General features: G+C 35.2%; 1 pseudogene; it reads left to right on the top strand.

The window, feature by feature from the left end:
* Positions 1-6,005: 6,005 nt before the first annotated feature.
* Positions 6,006-12,039, top strand: LOC143545813 (zinc finger protein WIP4-like; annotated as a pseudogene).
* Positions 12,040-12,945: the final 906 nt, after the last annotated feature.

Genomic DNA, 12,945 nt, shown 5'->3' with positions numbered 1-12,945 from the left:
TGCAAGTGTAGATAACTTTTTTGTTGTAATAGATGTTATTGACGCCAGACTAGACCAGCTGATCCAACAATTATTTTGTTGTGGTCAATGTTATTAAGGTTGTGTCAGCCCGACCGGTCTAACCGAGAACCAGTGAGTCCCCGATTCACTTTAGCCACTTAAGCCACCTTTGAAATAACCGGTTGATTTGAATTATGAAACAAGTCGCGTTTAACCTGAACTGACTCAGGCTGAAACAAGCCGGATTGAACCTTAAATTTGCTATAAACTTTAATTAACAAAAAAAATTGTATTCTACTCAAAATAAAACTATTAAAAGAATATCCTAGAAGGCATTAAAAGCTGTAGACGTGGCTCTTGTTGCGTCAATTGTTAGTGGCCAAATAAAGTAACAATTTGAATTGCTTTTTACGATAACTAAATGTTTAAACGTGTTTTTTCTAATATATATTTTGATTATTTTCTATATAATTTTGAAAATAGGCTAAAGTATTTAGTAAAATCTAGTTTTAAAGAATATATAAATAGTGGGTTCTTTTGTAAGTATTAATATATATATATTTATATGTTATGAGAATTAGTTGACCCTGAATTCATCATCTATTATTATATCACATCATGTTAACTGGACACTGACTAAGCTTTAGATAAAGCTCCTACTCACTCACTTGACCATGTTGTGGATAAGACCCTGTTGACGAGCCATAAATAACCAAAACTTCCCCTCCAACATTCCTTCGCAGCCGTGAGTGGGTTGAAGCCCTCGGTTGAAGCCCCTAATCGCTAGATGTTATGGTATTTGCCAGTGACGTGGCTGAAGCCCCCTAACGAAGCTCCACAACACATGATCTAAGTAATGCAATTTGTCAATTGTCTTTCAGTTTCATAATTAGGGATGAAATCGGTATCATATTGGTACCGAAAATCTCGATCTCGAAAATCGTAATTTTTTTGTACTGGTACCGAAATTTTTGGTTTGGTACCGGTACAGTACATGTATTTAAGGTAAAATGGGTAAATGCCGGTACCAATACCAAAACTTAAAACTTTGGTACTGATTAGGTACCGACAATACCAAATCAATACCAAACTTGCTCATCCTTATTCATAACCCATGATAGATAGATAAATGTGAGGTTAAATAAATCACTTTAATCTTTAATTAAAACTTTTATTACACATAGGCTAAATTGATAAAATAAAAAGAATTATCTTATTAATGGGGAAGATCCATTAATAAAGGCAAAACCTTTAAATATCAGGGTTTAAGAGGAGAACATTTTGAGTTCAAGTCTCATAAATCAGAAGGGCTAAAGAATTTTGTTATTTTAAATAAAATAAAATAAAAGGAATTATATGAACCGTTAATAACCATAGTGACTCTAAATGATTAATGCATATGGTCAAATTAGATTTTAATACTCTTATAAATATCAACCGTATAATCATTAATAAGCCATAACATGTTTCCACAATGATTTAATTTATATAAATATAACAATTTTCTTTAAATCAAATAATCACATAAACAATGAATTAAAAGTGAAATTCGATATATCAATAAATATACACCTCTTAGTGTCCCGCATTCTCAACAAAGGTTTGAATGACGCCTCCATCACCAAGCATTCGACATACCAGGAAACCTACTAACACCGCAAGCACAATATCCATTTTGAGTATGAATTTAAAAACTAGAAGAAGATGAATAAATCGAAGAAAATACCAATAGTAAAATATAAAGCATCCATCACTTAAACAAATTGTAGAATACGTGGTCGACTGGTCATTAGTCTAGCTAAGGTCGTTGAGTGAAGGTGTTAGCATGAAGTTGTCGGAAATCAAGGAATGCAAGAGAAAGTACGAAACAAGTTGCACGATCAAAGGACTATGGTGTAAAATACCATTTTTGGTAGTGGGAGATATGGAAGATCAGAGGGCTCGCGACGATGGCGTTGATAAATGTTTTACCCTTGGAAAAACTCTTAGAACTAAAGTGTATAATGTCTAAAATGTTCATTATAACATCATAATCTCACTTGTAATTTCTTTTGTTAAATATATACACACACTATTCAGTTCTTATTTTAAACCACAAACCAATTCTATGTTTTCAGAAATTTACTATATGGATGAACAATTAGTACCGGAAACCGGTACCAAAATGAACATTTGAGTGCCGGTACCAGGTTTTAAAAAATATCAAGATTGAGAAGTTCAGGTTGGGTATCGATACCTTTATTTACCGAGTTTTTACCAACGAACCAATACGAAATAAGAAACGCAATCTCAAAAGTCAAAACCTACAGGCTCAAAACACGGGGCCTAAACACTGCCTCCGTCACCACACTCCACTCACCAGTCCAAAACAAGCCACGACTAACAATTCACAGGGACCCATTTTGCCGACACCCTTAACTGCAAACCCAATCCACAACCTCCATACTATAAATACAAACTATCAATTTCATTTCTTCATAATAATAATAATAATAAACCCCCAAAAGTCCAAAACTTTCTCGAAAATGCTTCATATGTTCTTCGCAGTCGGCTTCTCAGCCGCACCGTTGATTTTACTAGTACCTCCTATTCGCAACTTCAATCTGCTCGTTGCATCCATGGAAGATTTATTGCGTGAATCCGCCGTTCACGCCAATCGAATTCGTCCGGCTTTACGGTACGCGTGTTCTAGGGTTTTGGATTGTTTGCTCTGCAATTCGACTCGTTGAAGTGATGCTTACTCTGTTAATTCTAGGTGGAACCATTGATTATGTGTGGTTGTTGAAATGATTCATGTTTCATAGCCTGTGAATTTCGATTATTTAATTCTGGATTGTATATCTACACAAATATAGTTTTTTTTTTTGGGGGGACATTTTTTTTGTGTGTTTTCAAATTGTTAATTTCATACTGTCACAATAAATAGTGTAGATTGTAACTATGTACCTGATTAGGACTTTCAAAAGGCTAATGTAAAAATTGTTTATTTGAAAATGGATTGTTTGTAAGGAGCCAAGCCAAGTCGAGCTGGCTCGGTTTGAAAATGAGCTCACTTGTTGGTTTCCTTGAAAAAAAGCTTGTTTGGAATCAGTTTTGTTTGTGAACTAGCCAAGATCATGCCTAGGTGTAAGTTTTACGGCAATGTAAATTTATCCGTTTGCTTGTTTGACTCGTGTTAAAATTATTTTTAGATTTCGCATTTATGAAAAAGTAAAATTTTCTGGTATATTGTTTGGGTAAGCGAGTATGTTAGTTTCTTGTAATTGGACCGGATATGAACTAATCCCATACCCGGAATATATCTTTTAGATCTAATCACATACCGGACTCAATACCCGTCAGGCTTTGGTATTTTTAACACCCTCATTTTTTTTTCCAAAAATAATATTTTCAATAAGCTTTCTTTTAACAACGGGAAGTCTTTTAGGTAATCATAATACTGGGGTGTTATTCGTCGTTCATTGCAATGAAATTATAAATGAATAGTAAAATCTATTATATTGTACAAATAACTATAAATGTGAATAATCGTCTACCCGTTCTTCTTCATTAACAACATGCTAAATTCGTCATATATTATAGCTAAGATAAAAGAGTTGCACTTGCAAAACTAGTAATTGTTTTGATAATAAAATAAAAAACAATCATTTGTTACAAATCATGATTCAAGAGTCAAGACAACACAAAATTAAATAGCTTATCCTAACATCGTGCCTATGGTTCTTAGTAATCATACCATTGGTTTTTTTATATTTCCTGTGTTTTTTTATCTTTTAATCATCGTTAAACCACGTGGTGGTGGGGGGGGGGGGGGGTGTCGTTAGATCCTTACATGGATAAACCATGAGTATCGAGCAGACCATGTTGGGGAAACTGTAAAGCCCACTACAACCGACTAAGTGAATGAGCCCCGTTGTCATTCGATGCCGTACGTAAACTAATTTGAGCAATTGATTTACTCGTGTGGCTAAGAGTATTCACGCCCCTTCCCTATCTTATCTCCAAACCTAAAATTTACACTAAATATTACATTCTCTCTCTTTTTCAACTAAATAATGTTTTTTATACCTTTATTATTATCTTTTCTTTTCATTCTTATACAACTATTTTAAAAAAATATTAAAATGTTCTAAAAGGTGAACAACAATTTTTTAAGTATACATAAATATAATTACATTTTTTCTCCTCTCCACTCACAACATCTTAAACTACTCGTTATATTATTAGACTATCAGTTCAAAGTCTAGTGTCTTATAGAACATTTCATGTAACAAAAAACAGCCATATAAGCATCATATTCTACCCTTATAACCCAGTCCAACATAAAATACAATCCCGTATATATACCCACTTGAATCATAAAATACATCCAATAGTAAAATAGTAATTTCGATGTCACGATGTGTACCCAAATTTTCAGAAACAGTATCTTAAATCATCCCTCAAGTAATCAAACAATTATGTTAATCGTTCTACAAACTTGTACATAAAGGAATTGACACTACTAGTAATGGGTCGGGGGTTAGACCACACATAGTGGTCACGTTTTCCTCCCAAAACATGGTCCACAACAAAAAACACACTGCTCCCCTCCCTTGTTTTCATGCTCATTTTGGAGGTACTCGTTGTGTAACGAGAGGTTGTGAGAAAGAAGTTTGATTAGCTAATGATTGTAAGGGAGTTTTGAGGCTTTTTTTTTTACCATAACATCACTTTTTGCACAACTCTGCATTGCTTACTGAGACGTCACATGTCGCACAACCCCTTATGTGATTAGTTACCACTACGCGTGGTCTAATTAGAACTCGTCCAACATATAGAGTTTATTTATTGTCAGAATATGAATTTAATTTCCTAATTATCTTTATTTGAACGTTTTTGTCTTTAGCAAATAATAAAGTAGGTAATGTGACATGGAGTTAAGGGACATAAACGTATACCCCATGGCTAACATTTACATATTCACTCAGCGTTAGTTAAGAGAGTTTAATCAATGTTTTTCAGGACATATTTGATTAGATTTATCATGAGTTTTTGTTTATCAAATATTTGAATAGATTATCAAGGAGTGGTAAGGTGGATTGGGTATAAAATAGAAGATCAATGGTTTAATACTTGTAGAGTGCAACGTTTGGTTGTTAAAATAAAAGGAGGGTTTATTGAAATTCGGAATGTCATTAATGGAAATAATTAATTGAAATGTGGATACTTGGAGACCTAAATTCTAGTCTCGAACCTCTCCATCAGTCACTCGTGCATTCTTGAAAACATATATATGTGATATTGTTTTGGGAAAAAGGTGAAGTTTGTAGTCAAAAGGTTGACCAATTAAATCGGTTTTCACATTACTTCTCTATCAAATAAACTTTTGAGTTAAATATATTTGTTTAGTGGTTTATATATCCAAAGTTTCATTTGTCTTTGATTTGTTCAGCAATTTTCCCTTTTGAGCTTTTAGTGAATTGTGATGATAAGCAATTTGATTTTGCTAATACGGGCAGGCTATTATAAATATATTATCAAATAGAGATGGAAATACGATGAAGTTAATTGGATGTGTGTTGAAAATCATTCTAATACACGATATATTGTTAGACTTTGTTTCTGACTAGTATTCGGTTACTCATAATCTGTCGAGTATTAATATACCCGCATATACTAGGTATATTGTTAGCTTGCTAAAAATTACCCGCTGGGATTTTAAATACATTTCTTACCATTTTTGGTTTTTATATATAACGTTATTAATCATGAATCAAAATATAAAGTTAAAAGTTAGTACTTAATTACTTAATAATAGGTTACTTTATAACCCAATGACAACGAAAAATATAGAAATTTTTGCTATATTTCTCATTAGACTCAAAACGATTACAATAAAGTGACAGATAAACGGACAACAAGTTGTGTCGCAACCCCTTTTGAATTACAAAGTCATTCATACTAAAAACGAAGTTTGGGACTTAGGAGCCATAAAGTGTCATGCACGACACACTGATCGTCCTTGCATTAAAATAATTAATAAAAGGTATTATTGGTTGATTAAAATTTTCATGTATTCAATAAAAAAGAAAGTATTTTTAATATGAAACCTGGTGTATAAATGTGTATGTGCCATCACTAGCTTGCTCGGTTGCTTGTTTTCACACAATGACAAATCCCACCTTCAAAGGATGGCTACCTTTCCTTTCTCATCACCCATATAATTATCACTGTTGCTTTTCATCTAATAATCAGTGTTCTCCTTCATATGCTTATAATCAAAACATTACATCATCATCATCATCATCATCATCATCATCATCATCATCATCATCATCATCATCATCATCATTACCTCAACTGAAAGAAGCTCTTCCTCTTCTTAGCAAGTTAATTGACACTACACACCATCACTCTTCATGTAATGATCATGCCATCCATAAAAACACTTGCACCTTTTCAGCCACAAATTATTCAGAAGTGAATGTAACCCTTAATATACGCCCCCCTACTACTACTACTGAACATAAGGGCATCATCAATGGTGATGAAATGCTTTAAGGGTATCCTAAAAAGAAGGGTATCAATGGAGATGACATGTTTGTAGGGCTTCATTGGTGCCCTAATGGTTCTGGCAACAAGGGTTTCAAAAGAGATGATCAAGTGCTTTTAAACAAGAAGGTGAATAATAATAATCAGTACTGGATTCCAAACCCTAGTCAAATACTTACTGGTCCAAAGAAGTTTTCTTGTCCACTTTGTTCCAAGAACTTCACCAGATATAATAATCTTCAGGTATGTACAGTATATCCATATATATGCAATATTAGTTACCCTAAGCAGTAGTTAAATACACAATAAAATAAACCTAACTTATTCAACAAATAACTAACTACACTATATATCTCAATCTAGAGTCTGTTTACTGTTTACTAAGGTGTATATATATATATAATTATGTTATCATACTTTACTATATTGAATCTTTTAGATAATAGATATGGGAGTCTGTTTACTAAGGTAATAAGGTGTATCATTAACTATTATCATATTTTACTATATTGAACCTGTTAGATAATAGTATATCCATAATTCCAAATCCTTGTGTATCAAGTATCAACATCTTCTTTCAAAAGAGAGAGAGTACGAATTATCAATAAATTCTAATCACACATATACATACCTATACGCGCGTATATATACAACTCGTCCATATTAAGAAATTATCAGTTTGATAATCTATACACTTTTTCTTAATTGTGACAATATCTTTTGACTTTTTGATAGTAGCAATTTTTTATGAATTTCGAAGCAGTAACTAAAACAATGTTACTTTTAACTCGTCCATATTAAGAAATTATCAGTTTGATAATCTATACACTTTTTCTTAATTGTGACAATATCTTTTGACTTTTTGATAGTAGCAATTTTTTTATGAATTTCGAAGCAGTAACTAAACAATGTTACTTCTAGGTGTTAAACTTACACTATCCATTAAATTATATAATATATATTAAGTCATGAAAATATCCATTTTGATCATCTTAAACAGCCATTTGACCAAGTTGATTAAGATATAATCATTTCAGTACCTGGCCTCACAAAATGACTAAACTGTATATCTAAATGGCATGATAAAATATTCAGGACTTTAAATAATGTTAAAACGTTGGGTGACAAAATAAATGAGTTATTTAAACAAATTTATGCTCATTCGTCTATGAAACTCGCAACACATTAGCCAGAATTAACATTAATTAAGAGATACAGTTGTTCTATGAGTTTACAATTTAAGTTAATTTGTATTATAAAGTCAAATATTGATTTCAAGTATATATATTTTGATAATTCCCAAGCTAGGATTCTTATAAACTTAGGCTGAGGGGTGTGGGGGGCTCTAACGGGGGCGCGAGTGGGGGCTCCAGCCAATAATATTGTGACGTGTGGCAGAGAGAGAAACTGGATAAGATGGGTGATGGAGCCCCCGCTGGAGCCCCTGGCCCTGGTGTGGAGGGGCTCCAGCAGGGGCTCCAGCGGATTTTTTTTTTATTTTTTTATAAATATATTCAAAAAACGTATTATTAAAAAAACTCATAAATTATTAAAAAAAACACACATTAAAAAAAAACACATTAATATCTAAAAATAAAAAAAAAATTAAAGTACTAAAAAAACATTATTCTTATTCTTCGGCTTGGTCTTCTTCGATCAACCTCTTTCGGATACGTTCCTTTTGCCTTTCCATCAGCATTTGATCGACCGGATTTAGGTTACTGAAGTCTCTTGTAAGGAAATCCAAATCTCTCATTCGACTTTTTTCCTTTTTGTCATTAGAGACCACCTCCATGGTTTTGTTGAATTTATTGAGGGATACAACAAGATCGACGATGTTTACGGCTCCCCCCTCAGCCGGTTTTTTCCCCTTGGCGTCCCGTCCCAATGGCCGCCTCCTCGGCGGTGAAGACGTTTCCTCCCCCGCAATGTTTAGGTCGAATCCTACGCGGCAATCCGACGCGGCAGAAGTGTTATACGCTCCAGACGAACTAGTTTTAGTCCGTTTCGGCCCTACTTCCGCATCATAGTCCGGCGCCACCAGCTCAACCCACTTGGAACACCTTTTCAACCTCTCCCACAACTTTACATCGTCCCACGTCTTCACCGTCCCATACCTCCGCAAACACTCCTGCTTCCACTCTTCGACAGTGAAATTGTAAACCGCCAAATCATCACTGCCACTTGGTCTCATACGACCGGCGTTCCTGTTGAAAAGATTAGTAAACAAGCCGACAAATTTTCTGATTTCGGACCACCGACCCGAAATCATATCGGCGTTTCGCTCTGTACTCCCAACGAGCGTATAGAACGTCTCCCTAACCTTTGTCCAAAAAACCTTGCTTTTTTGGTAGTCGGCTGCAAAATGAATAATTAAATTAGATTTCCAGTTAACTTTTTTATTTAACTTTTTTATTAAAAATCATTTTTAAAAACGTTAAAACAATTACCGCAACGCCGATCCTCAGAAATGACTATCCAAGCCCGACACAAGGCTTCCTTCTCATCCGATGACCACGGAGTGGTTTTCCGTTTCATCCTCGGAGTCGAAGCCGGTCCCGGCCCGTCCGTTGCAAGTTGTTTTTTCCGGTGGACGCGTCTCCTTGCTCCCGTAGCATCACCGTGTGATTCTTGTGTCTCCGGAACAACAAAGTTAGGAGACGGTTGTATGTTGGATGGTTGAAAGCCGGATGTTTCTTGCGACCCCGAAAAAAACATCGATTGGTCTGGTGACGACCATAAATCGTCGTAACTATAACCTGAATCTAGGTTTGGGTACCAATTTCCAGCCATGTTTTTAAAAAAAGGTTTGGAAGATGGGTTGATTTTGGGTTTTTTTTTAAGTTGTGGTAATTGTTTTATGTGATTTTGGGTGTGGTATGTGATTTTGGGTGTGGTAATTGGTTTAGGTTTATATATAGGAAAAACAGATTTTATGTGAATAAAAATATCCAAGCCCAACGGCTCATTTCTCATCCCAACGGCTCTTTCACGCATTCCCACGTCCCTTTACGCCTCAGCCTTCCCGCGACCGGCCTTGCGCCCGCCTTGGTTCCCGTGCTCGCGCCCCTCTCGCGCCCCTCTCGCGCCTCGGTGGTGTGGTGCTCGCGCCTGGGGGCGCGAGCGGAGGGGCTCTCGCGCCCCCGCTGAAGCCCCACACCCCTCAGCCTTATAAAGAAATCTAAGAAGTCAAAAGTTATAACTTTTCATAACCATTATTCTTGATTTGATGGATTAAATTCATTATTTCACATCAAACATCAAGAATAAACATGGAGATTTTAAGGACAGCAAAATAAAAAATATGATATATAAAGGACATATATGTCCTTAGCATTTGTTTTGTTGCATGTTGTTCAGATGCTCCCATGTTCAAATATATCTGAAAACTTCAGTGTTACTGTAGATATGGATCAGAAGGGTAAATATAAATATTAAAGAGATAAAGCAGCATCGATCATAATGAGATACATAGTAAAACACCATGTTTGCAGGGTCAGTGATGATCCATAAAAATACATGTGATGATTACTGTTACATTAATGGCAGTAGATTCTTGCCTTCCAACTTATGTTTCTTTGAATAAAGGGCACTTTATAGTGTACACCATCTGCTAAAGAAAAAAAAGCCTGTGTCGATACCAATTTCATGTTTACTGTTTTCACCAAAGAAAGTCACGATGCACAGCTAGGGCTGTAAACTAATGGAGTCCAGTCCAGTTACGGTGGGCTCAGGCTCAGTGGCGGAGCCAGGAATTTTATCCTATGGGTTCGGGATTTTTCGGTGCTCGATTTTTTTCATACGTCAAAGTTTTTCAACCCGGAAGTATTAGGTCGGGTCAGATCGATTATTCGGTCAGATAAATAAAAGTACATTGTCAACATTTTAATAAAATACAAAGTCATATTAAATTAAAAGATATAACGTATTACAACGGTTCCACTCGTGTTTTCATGTTTTGAAAACGATTCTTAACATATTCAATCCTAACTTAAAAAAAGAACTCATTTTCAATATAACAAGTCACCCATCCGATTATAATCATCACTCATCTGATTACGCATCATTCATGTTTAGTTTTTATTTTGGTGTTATGTTTAAAAATGTTAATTGATGTTTGTTAGTAATTTTTATCGGTTTTTAATGCTTTTTATATTTTATCGAAAATATATTCATTTCTAAAAAAGAATTTAACTAAATTTTTCATAACCCATGGGTTCGAACTTTTTATTTTGGAATGACACTGGGTTCGTTCGCCGAAAAAGAATGGGTTCGCTCGTTAATTCGATACTATAGGTTATATATAAAACCGAAAAAGACCGGGTTCTGCAGAACCCGGTGGTTAACATGTGGCTCCGCCACTGCTCAGGCTCGACTCATTTTACAAATCAAGCCGAGGCAGTTCGGTTTTTTTTAAATGAGCTAAAGTGTTGAGTTTGAGCGTGGCTCGTCAAAAGGGCCAACTCGTTTATTTCTAAACATATCGATTTATAACATTCACATAACGTAGATTTTATAACCTACAAAATTTATAATTTATCATCATAATCGTACTCGGTATATCCCACCAATAGCAAAGCTATGGTAGGGTTTGAGGAGGGTAAGATGTAGACAGTCTTACCTCTACCCTGTAGGAATAGAGAGGCTGCTTCCGGTGAGAACCCTGGCTCAAATTTTGTTTTAGTACAAATTTTATAATTTATATGTACTAAAATTTGGTTTACAATTCATGTGTATTAAAAGTTGAGCTTTAATCAAATCCACATCGAGCTTTTTGAACAGTCCTATGTGCAGCGTGTTTTAACTAGTTACCTGATTCCAATTTCCACTCCCATGAGTTCGTACAAATTTCTCTTGCAATGCGTGTTTCTAATGTCTGATTATTATGTATGAACAACGTACGTACAGATGCATATGTGGGGACATGGATCACAATATAGAAAGGGACCTGAGTCGTTAAAGGGATCGACCCAGGCCACAGGATTGATGCTAAAGCTGCCATGCTACTGTTGTACACCAGGGTGCAAGCACCACATTGACCATCCCATGTCAAGACCACTAAAAGATTTCAAAACACTACAAACACATTACAAAAGAAAGCATGGAATCAAGCAATTTGTGTGCAGGAAATGTGGGAAAGCAATTGCAGTCAAAGGTGATTGGAGGACACATGAAAAGAATTGTGGGAGGGTTTGGTATTGTAAGTGTGGTTCTGATTTTAAGCACAAAAGGTCACTAAAGGATCATGTTAAGGCATTTGGCCATGGTCATGGCCATGGTGGCGCTTAGGGTATAGATATATTTCAAGAACAAGAAGATGATGAAGATGAAGGCATGTTATCTGAAATAGAACACATGCATATGTAGCTTGATTTACTTAGATTTTATGAAGTTTGGTGAATGTTTTTGTGGTGTTTGCCTTGATGTTATGTAGCTAGATCTAGGTTTGGTTGTGTGAACTTTGTATATTGTTAATTGATCTATCAGTTTTTAAATATCTCATATATTGTTTCAAAACAATCATCAACGCGTTAACATTTTTGACAGTAAACGTAAGAAATTGAAAACTTAGATCGTGATGAGTTATGACCGTGTTAACACTCAAGAGCGGTAGCCCTTGCCCCCGGTGGGGTCCAAGGGGCAAAGCCCGTGGCTTGTCGCTTGTTTTGTTATGCACTGGAAGTTGCTTCAAAATAGCAAAGTTAAAGTTACTTGAATTAACATAATTAACTTTGTTCTTCGGTACCGATCTTCAAAACCGTAAAGCATACATGAACCACAAATTAGAGGAAAGTTAACGAAATTGAAATTACACTGCTTTTGGCATTCTAAAGTATGAAGATTCGTACTATTTGAAGGGATATTAAATAGTGCTCATTAGTACTCTCCATACAAGAAGTTTATTAACAATGTTCCCATTTTGACCAACTGAATAGTGTGATATCTTGAATCGAAGCTTTACAGTCGATCTCATGCGCCATAACAGAGTGGACAGGGAACTCTCATTTATCAGCATACATCCACACTCATTTATCATTACTATTCGATAACAACATCTGATTATGTATATTAATACACCGTTATAACTCTCTAACTTCATCTTGTGGTTCTCACATGTGGTTCTAGTTCCAGATTACCTTATTTCCTTCTATCATGTTTCAATCCTTTACATGACACCCTTTTGTTGTTTCTAGATCAAATAATGAGGAGGAGCTCACATGATCAGCCCGCCCATCCATCGTACCAAAAAGTTATATTTAGGTGTATGTCTAATTTTAGGTTTGAAGTGATTGAACAATCAGCGAACAATGTAATAAGCTCGCTATAGCGACTCAAGTCAAGTTTTTAAAGTATTGGGAGTGGGTGTATTGAAATGAAACATTATATGATTCTATCGAGTCCAGCACACAT

The sequence above is a fragment of the Bidens hawaiensis genome, unplaced genomic scaffold (genome assembly GCF_021521415.1).
Source record: "Bidens hawaiensis isolate Kalapana, Puna unplaced genomic scaffold, B.hawaiensis_p1.1 tig00014039_1, whole genome shotgun sequence".
Lineage (NCBI taxonomy): Eukaryota > Viridiplantae > Streptophyta > Magnoliopsida > Asterales > Asteraceae > Bidens > Bidens hawaiensis.
The sequence above is the reverse complement of the archived record's forward strand: the minus strand, read 5'-3'. Positions and strand labels throughout refer to the sequence as shown.